We start from the raw sequence: 13,648 nt of genomic DNA, 5'->3' as shown, positions 1-13,648 counted from the left end.
ACTTGGATCTAAGATATAACCCCAACTGCAGGCATTTCTATAAATTAAAGATTGTTGTTTTTACCCATACTTTTAATCGATCGTATTATTATTTTATTACCTTTTACTTTTATGAAAATCATATTTTTATATATCTTATTTGACCTTTTTCATTGACATTCTTTTCACCTGTTAAATACTGTAAGTAACGCCTGTGTACGATAAGGTGCTATAGAAATAAACTTGCCTTTCCTTGCAACAGCTAGGGACTGTTCTCCGTGTTTACCTCTGTATGGACTCAAAGACAGTTGAGGGTTCATGTTTTCCATAAAACTGTAAGCGACATTCAAACCCTGACTGAGTCTTCGTTCACAAATCCTGTGGTGGTGGTGAGAAGATAAAATGTTTGAAGGAAAACACTTTGAAAAAAAGGGTCAAGGGGTCAAATAGTAATAAATACTTCAAATAGTTGATTAGTGAGCCCCTTCTCTGTGTTGTCGTTGGCCTTAGACTTTTTGTTGCCACATGGAGGTTAAGCACCAGGCATAAAATAAAAAACAGAAAGCGAAAACGCCGACAAGAAGTGGATGTGGAGGGACATCAGGAGGATTTTGCATCCACAGGGTGACACAGATCACATCAAGTTTTGACGACATCCCGCGGTCCTCTCTACACTCCCCGTTTCCTTAACCACACCAAGCTATAAAACCAGAGGCTCCCACAGCTGTAGAGAAGAGAGAGATATGTGCGAGCGCATGTGTGTGACAGTTACAGAATCTAAATTCATCCCCTCTTGCCTCCGAAAGCCTCCCGCAGCCCCCTCCACCCTCCTCAACTATCAGAGCCGTATCGTTTTGCAAACCTCTGCGGTGATGTTGTCAGGCTTCTTTCTGTGAAGTGGCCCCAGCCATAAAACAACAGTGACGTGAGTGATTGATCCAGCAATGAAGATGGCAATACTCCTCTGCATCAATATGAAGGCAGCCTGCGGGACTGGAGCCCTTTCAGACAGCTCTCTGTTTCTCCTCAGAGGAAAAATCCATACACAATTGATGGCAGTTCAAAGAGAGGCTTTATTGTGGGATATCAAATAAAACATCAGAGAACACAGAGAACGGGAGAGAGAGAGAGAGAGAGAGATAGAATGAAAGAGTGCATGTGAGTGAGTGAGAGAGGACGGGTGAGAAAGAGGGGGGAGACGGAGAGAGCGATCTGCATTTTGCTTTATCTCCTTTTTGCACCTGAATGGTAATGAACTGGCTTAGATGAAATGGAGAGACTTCATCGTTTCCAGCGGACTTGCAAACAGCATGTGGATGTCAACAGTATCTATGGCACAATTACACCATATGATCCTACGCAGGGAGAAGGTATGCAGATACGGAGGGACCAGGTGATTGTGTGCAAGTGAAGACAGCCTAAATAGGCCGGTAAAGGTGTTAAGTATTTATAGGGTTATTTCAGGGTATAAGAGAGAAGTAAGAGAGAGAGAGAGATATCAGTCGTTTCCTGTCTGTTCTCTGCAGCCTGGCCTCCGGCAAACCCTGTTATGATTTCATCAGCACTGCTTCTAATCCACTTACTTAATGAAATACATAATTAACACAGCTTAATTGTGGTAGGGACAGTTTTGACTGAAATCATTTCCTGTGGCCACTGTTGCTGTAATTGAATGTGTTCTTCACACCCGGTCGAGACCTTCGGAGTCGAGGCAGAGGTTTGTTTGTTTTCCCTTAATGTGTTTTACTTGTTGTTGTTGTTTATGTTGATCACTGATCAGATATTGATTGATTTTTCTGGGTTACATGAAAGAAAGTTGCACCTTGTAGTAAATCAAGGATAGAACATTATCTCTTCAATTTTCTCTGTTTTGTTTGAATTTTTTCCCAAACAGCTGATCAGATTTTGACCAAATTTCTACTGCGGATACGATCTGTTTTAATTATTGCAGCTCGTCTCGTCGACAGGCCAGAATCACAAGCCAAAACAAGGTAATATACTGGCAGTATACATACAGTGTTTGATGTAGCCGTGGTTTCTTCCATTCCGACTCTCTCCCTCTCTCCTCTGCTCTTTGGTCGTGATTGATCGATATGTCAGGTATGATGGGGCATCATGGCGTTAGAGCGGGTTTGCAGCTCAGTCATGTGACCGCAGCAGATGGCACAGCTGAGTATTAGAGTGGGTTCACCTGCTGTTTGCTCTCCTGCTTCCTGCTTTACTGCTATCAAATACCGCCAAGGGAGCGCGAAGGAGGGAGTGAAAAGGAGCGAGGGAGGGGAAGGAAAAAGTTGCTAGCCGGGGAAAGGGAGAGCAGGTTTAGGAAAGAAAGAGCACGACAGGTGAGGAATGGGAGCCACGGAGGAAGGAGAGATGAAAGTGAGATGATGAGCTAGGTGTGAGAGTGTGTGATTCTGCAAACGGAGGAGGTGCAGGAGGATGTGCCGCATTCTTTCGACAATCTCTTTCTCTTAATTACCCTCTAGCTTATTCTCCCTCTCCTCCTCTCTCAGTCATAAGGCTCAAATAATAAGCTCATAATGACAGGATGTGGTCGAGGATCCATTTAACACCCGTTCCAGACCAGTGGATGAGTACAGATAGAGGGGCTCGGAGACGCACAAAGTTAACTATGACTGATGGCCGAGCCTGGTGACTCCAAGGGACATCCTCTTTGTAATTCTCTTAGTGTAGCATAATATCATTTATCCCGCAAATAGACAAATGACCCTGCAGTACCCGTGTCACTCAGAGTTCAAGACTCGGGGAGTGCACTCGAAGGACAGGACACACACTCATATAATTACACACAATGTGGTTATAGCGCACGCACAAACATTCATTACGTCTCGCACACATGCCTGTGCAGCGCGCTAATGGTGCCGCATGAAGCGCACATAGACACAGATAAGAAACGTCATTCACACATAAACACACACGCTCATTACATATGCATAACCCGCATGCAGCGTCGAGGGCATTGCTGACTAATAGAAGCACTCCATGCGGCCTGCAAACATAAGCGCGTTATCAGTGATGAATTCCACCACACCTACCCACCTTGACAGCAGTCCAACCGGCAGCCTGCTCGGCTGCTATCTGCCCTCTACAGCCCCGCTCCTGGGCTGTTTGGGAATGAGTGGCAGGTGTGTGTAAATGCTGGTGCCGATATGTCACAGGCACCAATCTGCAGTCCCCGGGGATTCTACTGGGAGTTCAGCCTGAGTATCACACCGCGGAGAAAACAATTTCTGCTGCCAATACTCCCGCGCAGATGAGAAATGTTTTAATATTTGCCGCTGCTTTATGGCTGCGGCTGTGACAGTGATGGAGAAAATGTCAGCTTTTTCCACCCTTAAATGCCACTCTTTGTCTCAGTCTGTTTCTTTTCATTGATCTCTGCCTCTGCCTCCGAATCAATAAGGTCCACCAAACAGTCGCTTGTCGGAGAATGCATTGCCGTTTCCCCCCCTCTCAAACCTTTCAGCGGCACAGGATTTCGCACTTTACTTTCTTTGCCTAATTAGCTATCCAATAGGGCCCCAGCCAGTGGACGGCAACATGTTCAAAGGGAGAAATAGCGTTGTAATTCCACAGCTTATTTAGTTGTCAGTCACTGAAAAAGAATGCGTGCCCCCCACCACCACTAGAGAATAGGCTAATGCACACATTGTGTTTGGGGGAAATTTGTATGCTCACTTTACTTTCTTTGGCTCCGAGTTGTCGTTCTGTGTGTTTTGTCTAACTGCAGTAACATTTTGTCCAATAATAGCAGCACAGAAGAGACAACAATACCTCTCTTCTTCCCTCCAGCTACTCCAGAGCTCGGCAGAAGCCTGTCAATAGTAACTGACCCAAACTTGCACCCTCATGGGGTGAAGGGTAATTCAGTCAGTGTTGCCACTCAGCTGCAGTCCCTCTTCAGCTCTCCCCCTCTGGTGCCGCCGCAAAGAGGGGAGAACAAAAGATATAGAGCAGTAACAGTTTAAGGCTCGACTAGGATGGTGGATGTTCCTCATCGACCGCGGCCCTTAGGAGGAGGCTGCTAGGGGAGCCCGTGTCAGTCCTGATCAGATATCTGTGGTGTCAATTAAACAGACACAGGAAGCGATTTTTTTTTTTTAAAGTCACAGACATATTTCCTCACATGACTGAGAGGTTAAGATTAAAATGTGAGCAACAATAGGCCCCTTTTAGCTGAATCGTTGATTCTGGGGTCACTCAGGGGACGTCAGGGAGAGTGATGATATAATATAACGCATCACTTCCCTTACATGTCGACAGGGCAGACAATTAAAGGTTTGTTCTCACAAGAAATGTCTTCCATTCCTGAGGGTTAGAGGAGGAGGAGGAGGAAGGGGAGGGGTACACGAAACTAATCCCTCCTGAGATTTACTGGACAATGTGTCGTCCACGCAGACACGTGTCGATACGCACTGCACCGTACTGCGCTACCAATGAAAACACGCCGAGAACTCATAAGCTCATAAAATGAAACAATAGATATACAGTAAATCTTGTCATCCATCTTTCATGAGAAGAGGAAACAGATGTACAATACCTGGAAGCACCAAACTCTACACATAATGCAGGCGGTTACAGGTTAATGTTTAAAGCAAACACGCCACTTAAAGGGGTTTACGGCTCACTTTAACAATTTGCATGTTTTCCCTCTGGTCTACCACACTTCAATCAATATTTACAGCATGAGCAGCTGTCCCGCAGATCCTTTTCCTGACCTTTCATGTTATCCAGACAGTCGGCGTACAAGCAAACAAGTTGTGCACCTATTGTACGGTGAAGAAAGGAGCTTTATAACAGCAGCCTAATTGGTTGACTCTGACCCGAAGAGTCACGTCAAGGTTTTACACACAGTGAATTTTGTTTCAACCATTTAGAAGGAATCGTTCCACATTTTGGGAAATACAATTATTCTCTTTCTTGGTGGGAGTTAGATAAGAAAATCAATACCACTCTCATATCTGTCTGTGAAGCACAGACTAAAGCTACAGCTAAAAGACACAGAGCTCTGTGTGAAGAGAGGAAGAAAAGTCTGAGACCTTGTAAAAGAAAAAGAGGAGACAAACTACTTAAAGTGTTTTAAATAGAAAAGTCTGTAAAGCCAGAGGTGACGGTTGTATGATGACACACAACACGCTCCAACTGATTTCAACCCATTGAAAACCTGGATTATTATGCTTATTTTGCTGAGTTTTTTTTTTTTTTATCACAAGTGGGTGATGAATGTACACATGCAGATTTTATGTCTCGTTGAACGTTGAAAGTGAAGTTATGGCTCTCCTGGTTCCTGGTCTCGTTAGCTGCTTGGTGTCATTGACAGGCTGAATCCAGGAAAACAACACAAAACCTGTAAAACCACAATTTGTCATATTAACACTTGTACAAATGAAACAAACAAGAATAATGTGTTAATTTATGAGCCTTTTTTACCTTTGGACAGGCTACCTGTTTATTCTATGTTCCTAGGATTGAGAAAACTAAGCTATGCTAAGCTAACAGTCTGCTGATGTCATATTTAATAAACAGATATGAGAGTGTAATGAATTTGCAACTGTTCCCACAAGATTTTGCTGTTAGTGGACGCCATTTATATTGGGTTTTAACTACGTAGCCTACTGTGCTGTGCAGCGTACCTGGATCCATTTTATGACAGTTTTTACAGGCCTCAGTCATTTTATTTTAGGATATGATGCTAATGTATGAATACATGTAGTACACACTCAGATTTATGTAACTTTTCCTAATATTAGCAGTATGTGGATTCCCAATAGAGCTACACAGAGGTGGACAAATTATAAAAAGCAACCGAAAATATGGCAAACCTTATTGTTTATTAAAATCACCAATCAAATCACCACAAGGTAGTATAAAGGTTGACTGTATAATATTATCAAGTGTTTCTCATCAGAAATGAGACAAATTCCTGACTTGTTTAAATAATATGTCTCATGTAAGCGATCGTACATCCACATGTTCTAAATTAGGGCTCAATAATGTCATGAAAGTGTAATTCTCTATCAAACACACACACACACAGACACACTGTACATGAGACAAGTCCTCGACAACATGAGTAAGAGAAACTGATGGTGTGTGTGTACACGAGGTCCTCAGAACACTTCGGCGAAGGTGCAACAGCCTGTCAGAGCGGCCCGGTGTCAGGTGACAAGGCATCACGCCGCCTCAGACAGAGATGGCCCAGTAATGTCTCCGCCGATGAACCACGGGCCACAGCTTTGTCCCTCCATCAGTCCAAACCGCAGCCTGTTGTTGTCACTGTCGGTTAAGGTGTCTGCATATAAACACCTGCCTTAACCCGCGTCAGTGCTTCACTGTCATGTGACTGTTATTGTTAGCATTTAGTTTCTGCTCGCTCTGGGCTCTGACGTGTGCTGATCAGCGTTAGTGAGACCATGTGACGTTGTTTTGGGTCGAGGCAGGAAAAAAAAAATCATCATCTTGATGAAGTCTACGTCATTTAAAATAGCAGATTTTAAAGGACAAATCCAGTTAAATACTACTGCGACTATTCATAGTTTATTTCATTTATAATTCCATTCTTATTGGTTTAACATATAACATCAAACTCTGAAGAGGGATGTACAGTAATTACGTGCATCCACTCACTACATTTAAAGTATCCCTTATTGTGCTTTATCAAAATAACCATTTCATCCTGCTATATACTTAATTTGACTTTAACTATATTTTACTTTTCTTTTTCTGTTTGTGTCAGTTCTTCTATGTTACAGCTTTAGTTGATAGATACTGGGGGTGTAAATCACATGTTTCATTAAGATATTATCAGATTCCCTTTAGGAGCAGGTTCACGCGTTCACATTACGTGTTTGCTTACTGACTGAAGTACAAGACTGCGTTTTATCATTTTTAAGCGCACTACCACTGGCTATTTTTGACAAGGGACTGCACTGTTTCAACATTTGTAATTCACCGTACAATTTCCAGCTGTGTCTATGGAGACAAAAACGGGTATTTTAAGCCGAACATGACATTTCCGAACCCTAAGCAAGTGTTTTTTTTTTGCCTAAACCCAACCAGACCATCTGGCTTCACAATGGTTTCACACTTAAAAATGTAAAAACACAATCTTGAACTGTAGTCACAAAAAATGTAACCTAAAGAAATGTAAAGTTGCAACATACAGTATCTGTGGTTTGCAGAAACATACATTGCCAGCATTTATTCTGGTGATTAGGTTGCCTAAAATCTTTGTCGTAGCGATGTCACCATGTTCACATTGAAACAATGGTCAGAACTGTGAGAGTTGGACTTTTAGGGACAATCATATGTGAGCATGTCAGTTCAGACTGGTTTTATCTTGTTTGCTTGACAGACCAACAACAGCCGGTGTCAAAATACGACCAAATATGGTCCTGATCTCTGACTCGTGACTCTGTCTTTGTCATCCTCACTATGAACAATTCCTCATTTTTCAGCTAAAACAAAAGAAAACAAAAGAAATGTAGTCGAGTCTGATTGAGCAAACAAATCATCTCTCAGAGCAAAGACGGGTTGAATAGCGTTTGAATGCTGTTAGTGTACGACATGTTTTCCTCTGCCACACGTCTTCATAGTATTCTGCCTAATCCTCTTTTCCACAGTCGAGCCTGAGAAAGGCCTTTCACTCTGTGGCCTAAGGGACATGAATAATTGTTGATACAGAGGCTGTTTCATAAACTCCTCGCACTGTAATCACGCTCTGACAGATGTAGGCCTACTACATATAATATCACACACACACACACACACGTACACACATGCACACATGCACAGATGTAACCCCTTTTTTTCTTTTCCCAGTGACTCACTGCTCATATCAGCATAATGACCGCAGACTGATCCAGCCCACAGGGGCCGAGGGTTGGAGCAACACTGGGTTCTGAATAAACAATGAATGACGTGTGGGGAGGGGCTGGATGTGGTCGTAAACTAGTGTGTGTTTCACAATGTAAAAGGATACTGCACAGACACTGATTTATCAAAACAGGCCTGCTGTTGATTACAGCGCTCATCTGATTCATTCGATTCCAGCTTGTGTTCTTCGCATGAATTGCCATCACCTCTGCATAATATCAGCCGAATCCTCACGACATCCTGAAACTTGTAATTTTCTGTTATTGGAGCTGATTTTGAAATGAACGACATTCGACCAAACGCAGAACAATAGCGCGCAACCTAACCTTTTGCCCCTTGCTAAGTGGCAGTATCCTGGTATAGATTCTGCGACGATGAAGCATGAATAGTAATTGTTTACCTGCAGTTGGTACAATGTCAACAGACTAATCCATCACATGGACCCTGTCTACTTATTTATAGACAAGGCGAATAAATCAGGCGAGTGGATGAAAGTTGAAAAGACAAACACAAGGACACAAATAGGAGTCCCATAGATAATCCTTTAAACATTTTTAATCAAGACGTCAGCAGCGGGAGAGATGAATGAAGCATCCATCTACGTGTAATTAAACTTGTGCATCATCATAATGTAGATATAATGTGATAAACAGCCTGACGGTGATATACTGATACTAATAGTGCGGTGAGTGATCTGAGCTTCATCATCGCCTGGAAGTTTGCATTGTGATTCTGGAGGTAAATAATTCCAGCTATATTGGCATTATGGCTTTACATTGTGAAACTTTGCGCTGAATGATCCAAGCTACATCTTGGGTGTAATTTGATAGCTGATTTTAATTAACAACACTTTCTGATGACGCTCCTATAAATATGATAGACAGTTGGATGGCTAACTGTGAATACAATCGTAACTCTTTGGAAGGACTTCAGCAAGGATATAAAAGTATGAAATTTTGAGATATGTCTGTTATTTCTTCCAAACATGAGTATCATAAGCTCACTGCGTTGTTTGACCAGTGGGAATCAACGCTCGACTGGAAGGCAGTGTCATAAATCATTCTCAGGGTTCATCAGAAGCGATTATCTCTCGGAAAATCTGTGTTTATCTTGGGTTTCCCTTCAATAGCTCTCAGAAACCAGATGACTCTCAATCATTCCCTGGAAAATTCCCCTCTCATTTGTTTATACACAAGAGATAAGGAAAACCTTGCGAGTACTTACGAGGAAATTGAGCACGCATAGATATTTTTCATGCGAGACCCATTTTGGATTTTTTTTTTTGGAGAATTGCTGTGTGTCACTCTTTGTGCGTCTCCCACACACTTTGGGAGGCGCTGTCAGGAGGTGTTCTCTCCAATGTCTTTTTCATCAAATTCAGGGAAACAGCACAACACCTTCAGACACTCAAGATGTACTGTATGACGGCCGGCAAAGGAATGCGAAGAGACAGGAAAACAAAAAAAACAAAAAAAAACACCACTGTTAATCTCTGCCAAGTGTGTTTCCTTCACTGCCAGATTTAAGCTGATGGCTCTGATTCTATCTGCTCCAAAGAACCCCCGGTACAATGCTAACTTTCAATGTCATTGGATTCGTCTGCGTGTTTGGAGGAGGAGGAGGAGGAGGGCGGGGAAGGGGTGAGGGTGTGGAGGGAGGGAGTGAGAGGAGGGGGGGCTGAGATTACAGTGAATGTCACCCTACCTCCTCTCTCAATCATCCACTTTCAATCCATCGCCATCCCGGGGTTTGTGAGACAGCTTGGCGATGATGCCAGTAAAATGGGATCAATAGCATAGGGAAAAACGGACCAGACAATCTCTTACCCCCTTGAACTTCTGTACCCGTGATTGATTTGTCCCCTGCCACAGCAGAGGAGACATTAGAGACAAGAAACATGTGTGTGGCCGAACATGTGTGTGTGTGTGTGTGTGTGTGGGCCGGTGCACCTGCGTACGTGTGTTGAAAGCATGTTTTTGTAAAAGTGCGATGTCTCCCCGTGTGTGTGTGTGTGTGTGTGTATATGCGCTCGGTGATTGATGATCTGAAGCGCACACACATCATCAGCAAGGCATTTGCGAGGTGTGTGAGTCAGGAGCTGTCATCCCCCTCAGTCTCCCCAAGCAGAGGCCTCGGCTGCTGATTTATAGTAAATCATTAAAATCTGCTTATTATTGCAGCAGCTCATCACCCTCCCCCTCCCTCAGTCCCCATAAGCAGCCCCTCCTCCCCCAAAACTTGCCACCGCCGCCGCCACCGCCACTGCAGATGCACAGAGAGGCGATTCTCCGACCAGCTCGGCGACACTAACGTATACACACACGGAGTGATGGTCAGCGGGTTCTGGCACATTAAATCCATTTCTGACGCGCGTTTGAAAATAAACGCACCAGATGTCTTGTTTCATAAACATCGGCTGAGGAAGCCAATGAAAGAATCTATCTGGCCGCGTTCCTGTACAACAGCTGGAGCAGAGTGGTTGTATTAATCTGCCCCCCCCCCACTCCCAAAAAGAAAAAAATATAAAAGAGAGGATGAAGAAACTTTCTTATGGGCACTCATGCTCACATGTGCATCAACACACACACACACACACACACACACACTCGCACACAGCTGCACACCTCTACTGTCTTCTGTCTATGAAACTGAAAATGTGATGTGACTTGAACAATGACAGGTGTGTTTGTCAAGGATGTGGCTGTCACTTCAAATCAATGGACGGGAGCATCTTCCCAGGGAGACTTTCCACTTCTTAGGGTTTGACTGGTTACACCGCGCTTCAGTGCCGGTTGGAGAACAGTAAGTTGTCAAAGTGGCATTCAGGGAGTTTCTGCTGAGGTGTCATCAGATCAGAAAAAAAAAGATTAATAAAAGACCCCAAAAGTGTCTCACTTTTGCTTTTATTTCTCCAGGGACAGTGCGTATAGGTTCCAGTGGCCGTTATATACTGACTCGTGTGGCGGAAAAGAAAATCATTATCTGGGTGTCGATCCATCTGAAGATCGTTAGCATGAACAAATCCGAGAATCACTGTTTTACAGACGTGCTATTCAAGCAAGTTGTGTAGGGCGCCGAATGAAATGATGATAATCATTTCCACTGAATAACTCAAGTGAGAATCACAGCTTGTCTATTGTCGCTTTGCAGTGCGTGGTTTGTCAAATGCTTTTCAATTACAGCCTTTAACTTGAGGCACTATCACATCCCCATGAAGTGATTTTAATGGAGTTTGGTGCAATTGTTTGTTATGCGAGACAGGTCTTTTGAGCGGAAAGAGAGAGAGAGAGTGAGGGAGGGAGAGAGAGAAGAGGCTTGAAACTCAAATGAACTTTGGGTGATAACACGACACGAGCGGCTGAGCAGGGGAGTAGCTGTGGGCTTAAATCTACTCACTTCCTGTCACTGGTATTTAACAGAACATGTGTATTGTGCGATATGAGGCGGGGACGCGAGGACGGTGGGGGGGTTTACTCTCCTGCATGTGCGGCTAAAACTTAAAACATGGGTGCTGGCATCTGATTTGGCAGATACAGCATTCTGGGGCCTGATTGCTGTCTCCAGCACCCCCAATCAGTCTGTCCTGTCCCACTTTTCTCTTCCAGCCCTCCCTCCTCCTCCTCCTCCTCCTCCTCTTCTTCTCCCTCCCTGACACATACAGTACAGCAGCCTCCTCCTCTTCCATTCTGTCTCTAAAGCTCCAGGATCCTCGGTGCACAGGTGCAGGACTGCAGGGCTGCACCCCACAGGCCCTGGATGCTGAAACGGGAGAGGCAAGCCGGCACACATGCAGAATTACAGCGCCTCCATTTCTCACACTGACATAATCCCCATGTTTTATTTGTCCCCTTGTAATTCTTTTTATATCTTGGGCTTATGTTCTTTGGCATCCGTTCAATCCCAGCCTCGGGACACAGGGCTCTACCAGGCCCATATGTGTGCCTTGCTCCAGTTAACGCATATTAGTTCCTTTGTAACTGTGACTAAACTGGCACGTCTCAGCTGGGAGATGTGCCGGCTTTGACTGACAGCCCATGTCTGGATCCTGTACTTTGAGTCTCACGCAGACTTGTCAAACACGGGCTCTGTCAAAGCATCCCTCACTCTCTTGTCAAGCACAGGGACCACGGCGAGCTGCAGAGGGTTCGCAGCTCTGACCACATGTCTCTGAATTACCTTACACTCCTTATATATGTGTGTGTGTGTGGTGTGTCTGGAGTAGAGGATGAATATTGTCTCGCACTCGGCCGTTCCCCGGTGTTGCTTTTACCGAAGCGGAGTCTCGGCAGCATGTTGCTGGCATGTTTCTTTCTTTTCTGCGAGTAGAGGAAATCCTAAGGGGGGAAAAATGTAAGTGAAACATTTTTCATGCTCGCGTTTTGGCAAGATTGCCTGCGAGACGGAAAAAAAAAAAGGAGAGACTTGTATACCCTGATCAGATCAGTCACTAAAATTACATCGAGAAAGCTTTTCAAATAACAGCTTGATATTAGGACTTCAGCGCCGCGTTGATGTATGTTGTCGGCGGAGAAAATCTGTTAAGTCTGTGCCATGTGATGCCAACAGTCTTAAATATTGTTTTCACAACTGTGCAAGCTAATTACCTTTAATTTTTCATCTGTGCTCCAAGGGTTGTAAGAGACTGTGATTAGTGATTCATTACTTCTCATTACCTGGCCTGTCAAACTGTTTCCTTTACTTATTCAAGCTGATTAGCCGAACATGGCCCGCCTCTCTCGACGAGGCTGAAAAAGAGACCTCAAACATGGACTGCAGATAAGCAACTGTAAATAGCCATAATGATGTGGAGGATAACGATGAAAAGAAAAAAGGAAATGGTGTTAATTTTTGTGTGATGGAGGGAAAAAAGATAAACAAAGGGCTAAAAGCAGAAAGAGATCGGTTGGGTATGTTTAGAGCCAATTAGCGTGTTTCAGAAGTTAACTTTCACTTAACATCAATTAAAAATGACCTGATCTGAGGTTGTTAGATAAACACCCACGCTGACAGCCAAGTGAGATGGCGTGTCTGGCGTTTTCTCCAGAGAAGGGTTATTTATAGGTGTCAGAGAATGAGGATTGATTTACTGCAGGTAAACAGGATGTCATTCTCAGCGAAAGGTCAAGGTGAGCTAAAGCTTAGGTGGATAAAATACAGGAATTTGGCATCTGCGTGTTTCGCTTGTCTGTCAAGCCGATCAGGCTGTGAAGGCGCGACAGAACTTGATATCATGCCTTTTTTTTTTGTTTTTTCGGGATTCACAATCGGTCTTTGAGTTCAGACGTGAAAAAAAACAACACAGGAAATGATACAAAAAAAATAAAAACGGGGTTGAGATGAGCAGCAAAAAGCCTGAGTATGACATTGACTATGGTTGTGAGACGTTAACTAAAACATTCATCACCATTAGTAGTAATTAACAAACTTCCCCAGCATTAATTAAAGGGCCCTGCTTTAAGGGAAACTGGCTTAATTAGGGGATTTGACAGGATGAGGCCTTAGGGATGATCCATATCCAGAGGGCTGTTGGAGGGGTGCAAGTGACTGCATTTCCACAAAGCTGCCAGTTTTTGGAGGAAAAAACGAAAAAAGAAAATAAAATCTGTGCCCTTGGTCAACCCACAAGATGGTCTGGTCTGGCCTGATCTGGCTTGGCATGGCTCTGAGAAACTATTGACAGGTATGACAGGCCTCCGATTAGCCAGTCAGCTGGAGGCCCAGACCTTGTCACCTGTCAGGTAGAGAGATGAAGGGTGAGTGAACAGAGGAGGAG

The sequence above is a fragment of the Sparus aurata genome, chromosome 8, assembly GCF_900880675.1.
Source record: "Sparus aurata chromosome 8, fSpaAur1.1, whole genome shotgun sequence".
NCBI classification, from domain to species: Eukaryota; Metazoa; Chordata; class Actinopteri; order Spariformes; family Sparidae; genus Sparus; species Sparus aurata.
The sequence above is the reverse complement of the archived record's forward strand: the minus strand, read 5'-3'. Positions refer to the sequence as shown.